Source organism: Carettochelys insculpta, chromosome 29, assembly GCF_033958435.1.
Source record: "Carettochelys insculpta isolate YL-2023 chromosome 29, ASM3395843v1, whole genome shotgun sequence".
Taxonomy (NCBI): Eukaryota; Metazoa; Chordata; order Testudines; family Carettochelyidae; genus Carettochelys; species Carettochelys insculpta.
In genome coordinates, this window is record NC_134165.1 from 870,895 (window position 1) to 879,471 (window position 8,577).

An 8,577-nucleotide genomic window follows, 5' to 3' on the forward strand; every position below is an offset into this window, starting at 1 on the left:
TGATCTCAGCCAGAGTCTGGGCAGCACCCAGCCCAACAGGGCCCCAATCTTGGCCGGTGTCTGGGCAGTGCCTGGCACGATGGGGCCCTGATCTCGGCCGGGGCCTGGGCAGCGCCTGGCCCGCTGGGGCCCTGATCTCGGCTGGGGCCTGGGCAGTGCCTGTGCCTGTACAGATGATGCTCTGTGGCTCTAGGTGGGATGCGGAGTGAACGCGGCCATGATGTGGCGTGTTCTCCCCTGCCCGCAGATCTCTGGCAGTGTGTGGAGTCTGTGACCCCCGGTGACAGGAGGTCGGGGCTTTCCGTCTGGATGGAGAAGGGGTGACAAGGCGGGTGGGCCGTTTTCTAGGCGGGAGCTGTTTAAACACGCCACACAGGAGTTCCTCTTTCCCTGAACAGCGCTAGACAGGCAGCTTCCGTTCCCAGCCACTCTGCTCCCCCCAACACCACGTCGCGAGAGACTGTCCCGCCAGCCCCAGGCACTTCGCCCACCGTCTCCCTGGGGTGGTGCTTACTGGTGTCTCCTGCAGCTGGGGCCTTTGCCGCCTGGCCAGCTGGCTCTCACCTCCAGGCCTAGGCTGTCCCCATCCCACTCCAGAGCCGGGTTTCACCAGGGAGCCAGGATGTCCTGCACCTGTGTCTCTAGCCAGCCCTGGCTCAGCGGGGGCCTAGCCCTGGCTCAGCGGGGGCCTGGCCCAGGCTGGCTGGGGCCCGCAGAGGCTGGGCACCTAGGCAGGACCCATGGCTAGTGCGTGGAACACATGGGCTTCCCATGCACGTGTCTCTGCTGTGGGCCTTGTGCCCAGCCAGATGCTGAGGTCTGGGGCCTGGCCCTTGAGCAGCACTGGCTTGTGGCTCAGGTCCGAGCTGGGCACCTGGCTTGCAGAGCTCAGGGGATCGACCCCTCGCCTGGCTGCCAGCAGAGCTTTGGCACCTGCACTTCAGGCACTGAAGTCTGGGCCTTGGGGCTTGTGTGCCAGCGTGTGACCCGTTACTATTAACCCCTTGAGCGCCACACAGCTTCATGGCCACTGCTCAGCTCAAGACTGCACAAGGACTTTGGACATACCTCTGCCTCCAGCCTGCTGTGCCCCAGCGTGATGTCTGCCCCCTCCAAGGGAGAGCAGGACCTTGGCTGAGAGAGTTGACGCACACGCGTGTGAGCACATGAGTGTGGTTCTGGGTATGTGCAGTGAACAGGTGGATGTGCACAGGTGATTTGTGTATGCACATGTGTGTGAGCACACAAGTCTGGTTCTGTGTACGTGCAGTGCATGGGTGGATGTGCACAGGAGGTTTGTGTGTGAGCACACGAGTGTGGTTCTGTGTATGTGCAGTGCAGGGGTGGATGTGCACAGGTGGTTTGCATATCCGTTTGTGTATTCATGAGTGTGCACGTATGCAAGCTGACATGCGTGTTCAGGTGTGTCAACAGCTGTGTGTGTTGGTGTGTCGCTGAGTGTGCATGGCTGTAGTGAGCGAGTTTGCATGGCACCTGGCGCATGCATAGGTGTGTGCATCGGCCTGCGGGCAGTTGTGTTTGCATGTGTGCCCTGTACTGGTGTGCCAGGTGGTGCCCAGCTTGTGTGTGTCATACCTGGGTCAGGCAGTGCCCGACCTGGCCCCAAGTTGGGTGGAACCCCCTTTGCAGCCACACGCAGCCTCCCCACCCCACCACCAGGGAGGCACCAGCTCCAGCACGGCCGGCGCACAGCTGCTGCTGGCCTCTGTGCAGGAAGCGGGGGCTGCTGTGGGTGGTTTCCTGGGGGGGGGGTGCTTTGATCCTGACCCAGGCACTCGCTCGCTGCTGTGGGTGTCAGGTGCTCCTGGGTGGGAAAGGCTGACTCAGCTGCCGTCATGGGGAATTTGACAGAGCCATGGCTCCAGAACCCCACAGCACGTGGGTGCAGCCAGGGCCCTTTGGGGCATAGGCTCCTTCGGCTGCATGCCCCAGGCAATCACCAGCTGTCTCCTTGTTATGGGGGCAGTGCTAGAGCCCAGGGTCTGTCTCCCAACCCTGCTTTAACCCCCTACACCCGCCTTCCTTCCCTCCCAGCACTGGGTAGGGAACCCAGGAGTCCTGGCTCTGCCCTCCCACCAGCTATGCCCCACTCCCACCCCAGAGCTGTAGAAAGAACCCAGGAGGCCTGGGTCCTTTTTCCCTCTCTCCAGAGAGGTCTGTGTATAAGCTGGGGCCCTCCCCATCTTCCACATCAGGCAGCCAGGCACCCCATCCAGGGAGCTACGCAGAGAGGGATGAGCTGTGCAGCCATGGGGGCTGGGTGGCAGAGCTCGGTGGGGCTCTGGAGAGTGGTTAGCAGCAGGCAGGAAGGAAGCAGCATCACCTCTGAAGGTGAAAGCCACACAGAGAGTGCTGCAGCCGGCTGGGGCCCCAGGGGCATGGTGGGGTGGCGCTGTAGCCTGTGTGTGTGATGCAGGGGGTGTGCCTAGAAGGGGGAATGGCTGACAGGGTTCTCTGTGTGTGTGCGTGTGTGCGCGCGCGCGCGCGCATTCACGTGTGTGTGGGGGGCGTGTCTGGGCAGTGCCCAGACCAATGGGGCCCTGACCCAGGCCAGGGGCTCGGCAGCGCCCAGCCCGACAGGTGCCCCTGAGGCTCACTGGGGCCCACAGGCACCGCCCTAAGTCATTTAAAAAGTGGCAGCTCTTCCAGGGAGCCCCGGGAGCCAGCCAAGAGGCCCCAGAGCCCAGGGCCTCCCCAGACGCAGGTGCCTGCAGGAATCACCCTGCTGGGAGCCAGGAGCCTGGGCAGTGCTGCCCCCCCGGGCAGTGCGGGGAGCTAATGAACGGTTGGGTTTTTTAGCTGACCACAGCTGGAAAGCCACGGCTCCAGCTCTGCCAGCCCAGCTGTTGCTGCGGGAGCAGCAGGAAGGTATTCATTGTGCAGAGGGTCCTGCTCTGCCCTCATCCAGCCACCACCAGCCCTGGGAGCCTCAGTGGGACACAGGCTGGTGCGTCATGAGAGGGTCTGCTGAGCCCCTGGGTGTCCCTCTGGCCTGGCTGATGACAGCACCCAGCTGACAGCAGGGTCCCCGAGGGTGGGGGACACAGTCACACCCATGCTGGAGGCATTCGGAGTTGGGGATGACGGGCACCCCTCCTCCCCCACTGGCTGCCCCCGACCGCTCTGGCTCCCAGAGAGCTCACCCGGGGGCTGACTGACCCTTGGGGGGGGTCCCTTATGGGGCTGGAGGGAGGAAAGAGGCCCCAGCCTCAGACACATGTCTCAAATCCCCACTACAGCCAGGGCCTGGCATCTCCCCGCCAGCCAGCCTGGGAGAGCAGCCCCCTCCCCCAGCCAGGTGGGCGGAGATAGGGTGATGGGAAAGGAGGGGGCGAGGGAGCAGACAGGGTTGATGGGGACAGGAAGGGGAAGTGGGGGAGGAATGGGGTGTGGGAGGAGTGAGTGGGAGGTGGGGCTGGGGGGAAGCCAGGGACGTGGGAGGCCATCCTGGGGAGGGTGGGGGGCAGGGGAGCCGTGCTGGGGAGGGTGGGGGTGAGGGGGGGCTGTGCTGGGGAGGATGGGGGGCAGGGGGCCGTGTTGGGGCAGGAGGGGCCGTGCTGGAGGGGGAAGTGCTCAGGTTTCCTTAGTTCCCGTCTCCGAGGGCGGAGTGGAGTTAATTGGAAGCAGACGCCTCCCGCCTGCCCGGTTCTTTCCTCCATCCCACGGGGTGGGGGTGTTGATAGCTGGGCCCCAGCTGGGTAGGCTTGTGGGCAGCCTGTGGGGTGAGGGACTCATGGGTCCACGCAGGCCCTGCCTGACCTAGAGACTGACACCCCAGATGGGCTGCCCCAGTTGGTCTGTCCCCCTGCTACACGCACGCCCCGCCTGGCGGGACGGGGCCCCCACGCGCGCACACACGGCCTGGCGGGACGGGGCTGTGCAGCTGCTTTTTAGCCTGGGGTTGTGTCACCCGTTCCTGGGCCAGCCCCAGACCTACACGCTGTGTCTCGCACTTCCAGCTGGGCCCAGAGCGCCAGCAGCTGGCTCCAGGTTGCCCCCATGCTAAGGGCACCAGCTGGGATCTGTTCAGCAAATGGCTGCATGACCTCAGCTCCCTCCAGCCTCAGCCGGCCCTGACGTTGGCAGCGGCGGGGGACGGGAGAACGATGGCTCCTGCCCTGCAGGGATGGGCTCAGACCAGCTCGGGGGGCAGTGCTGGGGTAAGTAACTCCAGCGGCACACGTGACCATGAGGATAACAGCCTACTACTGGCAGCAAGAGCGGAGCTGCTGCTTTCGCTCCGGGTCAGAACCTGGCTCTGGAGGAGACGGTTGCACCCAGCCAGCCGGCTCCCTTGGCCGGGGCCATGGAGTGGGGGGTGTATCATCTACCCAGGGCCTCGGGCAGCTGCCTGGTTACTCGCAGGGCAGAGCTGGGGCTGGGAGTGTGGCTGACCCCGTGTCCAGGGCACAGCGCCGGTGAGTGCGTGGGGGCCACTTGTGGCACTTTCTGGGGCCGTGCTGGATGGGGTAGGACCCCAGCAAAGGAGTCGGGCCCCCTAGGCTCCATCTGGGGCCTGACACAGTGAGGCCAGGGCTGCTCCCCACATGCTGCCAGCTGGGGGAGGGACCCTGGGCAGGGGCAGAAGGCAAGGATCCGGTGCAGGAAATGCCAGCCCCAAGGAGGGCCCTGGTGCCGTGTCAGGAGCAGCCGAGCCGACGCTGGCTCCCTTCCCACCACCCAACGAGCACTTTCCAGACGCCTTCCAAGGCCCCGACGTCAGCAGGCAGTGACGCGAGACGGGGCCGGCTGCCAGGCATGGGCCAGGGTGGAGGTGCAGGGCTCCACCACCCAGGACTTCAGGGCCTTGGGCGAAGGAGAGCCCCCGGTGAGGGGAGCTTGGGTCCCCCAGGCAGAGCCCCCAGCGAGGGGAGCTTGGGCCTGTGCAGAGCCCGCAGCGAGGGGAGCTTGGGCCCTCCAGGCAGAGACCCTGGCAAGGGGAGCTTGGCTCTGTGGAGAGCCCCTGGCAAGGGGAGTTTGGGCCCCCGTGGAGAGCCCCTATCGAGGGGAGCTTGGAAAGCGGGTTCCCCCGCATTCCCTTACCCCTCCCCGGCCCCTCCGCCACCGCACACATGGAATTCATTTGGCTCTGGACCCGGCCTCAGCACTCGGTATTTCTCTCCTCTCAGCCGAGTGCTGAAGCCAACACACCCCGAGGCGAAGGGTCCCAGCTGTTTGCAGCACCCCGCCCCCGGCCCGGCTTTCACTCCAGCCAGAGGGCTCCCTGAGAGGGCTGGGGCCGGCCAGACTGCACTGCCAGGAGCCCTGGAAATAGGGCACCGGCCCCTCTGGCTGCTGCCCCTGGTGTGGGGCCTGGGGGGTTATGTGAGTCCCACTCCCCCCACTTGACTTGCTGCTGGGAGCCACTCCGCTCACGCTGTACCCCCCCAGGACCTCGCAGGGGCAGGGGGACAAAGCACGCAAAAGTCCTGTGAGTAAAAGTGCAGCTGGTTTCACATCTGGCACTTGAGTAGTTCCCCTTGTGCTCTTCTCGGGTCACTTTCCAGAGGCGACTTGTACTTAAGTACATCCCTCCCCAGCAGCTGCACCGTTACTCATGTACCGTTGCCACCTCTGATCGAGAGCATGGTGGGGGGCAGCCCTGTGTGTGCTCCCCCTGCCGGCAAAGCCCCCCCAAATGTCCCAGCCTAGTGCCAGGGGACACCATGCTGGGGCAGGGGTTGTTGGGTGCACCCTCATCTCATACTCAGTGTGGGCTCCAGTGCAGCTCCAGGGGGTGTCACGCTGCAGGGAGCAGGATGGGGGGACCCAGTAGGTGGGGGACCCCCCGCACTCCATCTGGCCCAGGGGTGTGGGCCGCTGTGGGGTGGGTAGTCCTGGGCTTCTCGCTGCAGATGCCTGACACAGCTGCTCTCCTGGAGGTGGGCTGGCCCCTCAGCGCCTGCAGGGGCTCACTGGAAGAGGAGCTGGCTGTACGCAGAGCTCGGAGCCAGGCTCCCGGCCGGTTGTGCTGTCTCAGGCCCGGTGAAGGCCACAGCAAGGCAGGGTCCCCGTCGGGAAGCCCTGCCCCAGCCTGCAGCAGAGCTGACTTCTGCCTCGCCCTTTGACCCTGGGCCAGGCAGCCGCTCGGCCTCTGGGGTACAAACTGCTGGGCCAGGAGCGGGCAGGGCACCAGAGGCAGCAACCAGCACGGATGGGACCTGTCTCCCCACAGCTGGGTGCGCTCTGAGGACCCCTCCACCAGCCAGCCTAGAGAGCGCGGCAGAAGCAGCCCTGTGGCCGGCGGCGAGCCCAGCCCAGCCAGGAGAGGGAGGGGGGAGCCACAGCTTGTGAATCTCGGCCTGCAGCTTTCTCCCAAACAGCCTGGCCAAAATTAGCTGCCTGCACACTCCCAGCCCAGCCAGCCACTGCGCTGCACTCGCAGCCAGACCCAGTGGGAACCGGCCAGCCAACCCTTCCCAGCCATGTGGCGGGGACGGCCCTCACCCCGCATGGGCAGCTGAGCCAGCCGCAGGCCCGAGCCAAGCCCTGTGAAGCAGGCCCAGCCCCGCACGCTGGCCCTGGTCCCATGTCCTGCCTGGGTGCAGCTGCTGCTGGGGGATGTGACAAAGGGCTCAGCTCCAGCACAACACAAGACACAGCTCAGCTCCCCCGCGCTGCTGCCTTGTCCTTATGGCTGGGGGCGGCCAACACTGACACCACTGCCCAGGCTGCACCCGGGGTGTCCCCACGGCAGGGGCCAGAGCCCTGCCCAGCCCAACGGCCCCTGGCCTTTTCCTGCCGCGTGGGGAAGGGGTGTGTGCGCACCCCGGCGTGTGAACCTGCGCCCTCAGCAGAAACACAGCCTGGCGGGAGCGCTCTGCTCCTCGGCTGGGCAGCATCGGGCTCCCTCCCAAGCGGCTGCCCCCGCGCGCAGTGCACGGGGGACGCTCATTCCCACTCTCCTTGGTTCTCCAGCACAGTGGCTCTGGGGTAGGGCCTGTCCCATCCTGCCACACGCACACAACTCTCCCAGCAGCTCAGCTCTGCGGCCAGCCCTGCCCACCCCGGCTGCCACGGCCATTCGCCCAGCTGCTGCTGCGTCCGCGTCGCGCCGCGTCTGCAGCTCTCCTCCGGCTCCTCTCTAGGCGTCAAACGGGAGCAGCTTGGCTTTGCTGCAAGGCCCTGGCCCCCCAGGACTCCCCTGGCCCCCATCCAGCCTCCAGCACCCACTGGGCCATTTCCAAACCTGCTGCCCTCCGCTGGGGAGGAGCCCCCAGACGCAGCCCCACAGCTCCTGCAAAGCCTTCCGAGAGCCCCCGTCAGGGTCAGGCTGCCGGCAGCTGTACCCACAGCCTGTCACGCCAGGCGGCGGTGCCCATGGTCCTCGTGTGCTGCCTGCCTGCCTGGGGCGATCTGTGTCCATGTCCATACGGCATCCGGCGCTGTAGGGCCCAACCTAGAACTGGGGTCCTCGGCGCTGCCGTAACACTCCCAATGAGAAACGTGCAGTGCTGCAACTCAGGCAGGCGCCCCTGCACGTGCGAGGAGTGCGAAAAGTGAACCACCTCTGTGTCACAGAGCTGGGGGGTCCCCAGGCCCTGCCCCCCCCCACAGCCAGACGCGGCTCTCGCTCTGCAGGGGGAACAGGCGGGTTAGGGGGCGACAGGGACACAGCGCAGAACAGACTGGGCAGCGCAGGGCCCAGAAGCCGCCAGTACCACCCATCCTGGGGAGAGGGGCTCAGAGGGGTCCCTGAGCCGGGCCCTGGCCCCCTTCCCCCCTCTCCGGTCAGACCAGACTGCCCCACCCCAGCGCCTGGTTCCCATTCAACCAGCCAGGCCCCTCCCTCGGGGAAGAAAGGGGGTCACCTGGTTGCCCTGGTTACAAAGGCCATGGAGGGCCATTGCCTACGTCTGCGTGAGACACCATCACACCAACCGCCCCATCACCAGCTTTGCACTGATGGTGTGCCTAGGGAAACTGAGGCACTCACCTGGGGTTACTACAGGACAGGAGAAAACCTGCACCTCAACCAGGGGAATAAAATGCCCACACGCCCACTCTCTCCCACCTCGAGTAACTCACCTCGGCTGGGGCGGGGCGGCCTCCCCACTCGTTGCTCAGTCTCTTCACGGAGGCCGGGTGCCGTTACTTTGGGCAGAGGCTCAGGGCTGGCTGCAGGACTCGCAGGGAGCACTTCGGGGTGGTGCTCTGCAGGAGAGCAGACCGGTGCAGCCAACACCAGCCCTTTCCCAACCTTAAGCTCAGTGACTGATTCCTGGTGTCATGGCACCAGCAGAGCCCTGTGTCGCCTGAGCTCTCCTCCTCACCCGCACTTTATCACCTGCCTCACACTGACTTAGCTCAGCCTCCGCCTACGGCCTCTCCTGTCCCCTTGACGCTCATTGGGGCAAATATGCCATTTCTAGCTCCCTGGGCAGAGCCTGAGGGGGCCCTGATCTTGTCTTTGGCAGCCCTGCAGTGCCAGGCACGGTTCGTTCTAAGCCCATTGGCCTCTCTGCACCTTTGCTATATAAACACTGAACAAATCGTAATCATAATCATAATCATAATCATAATCTCGACAGACTAGAGCTGTTCCCCAGGGCTTTG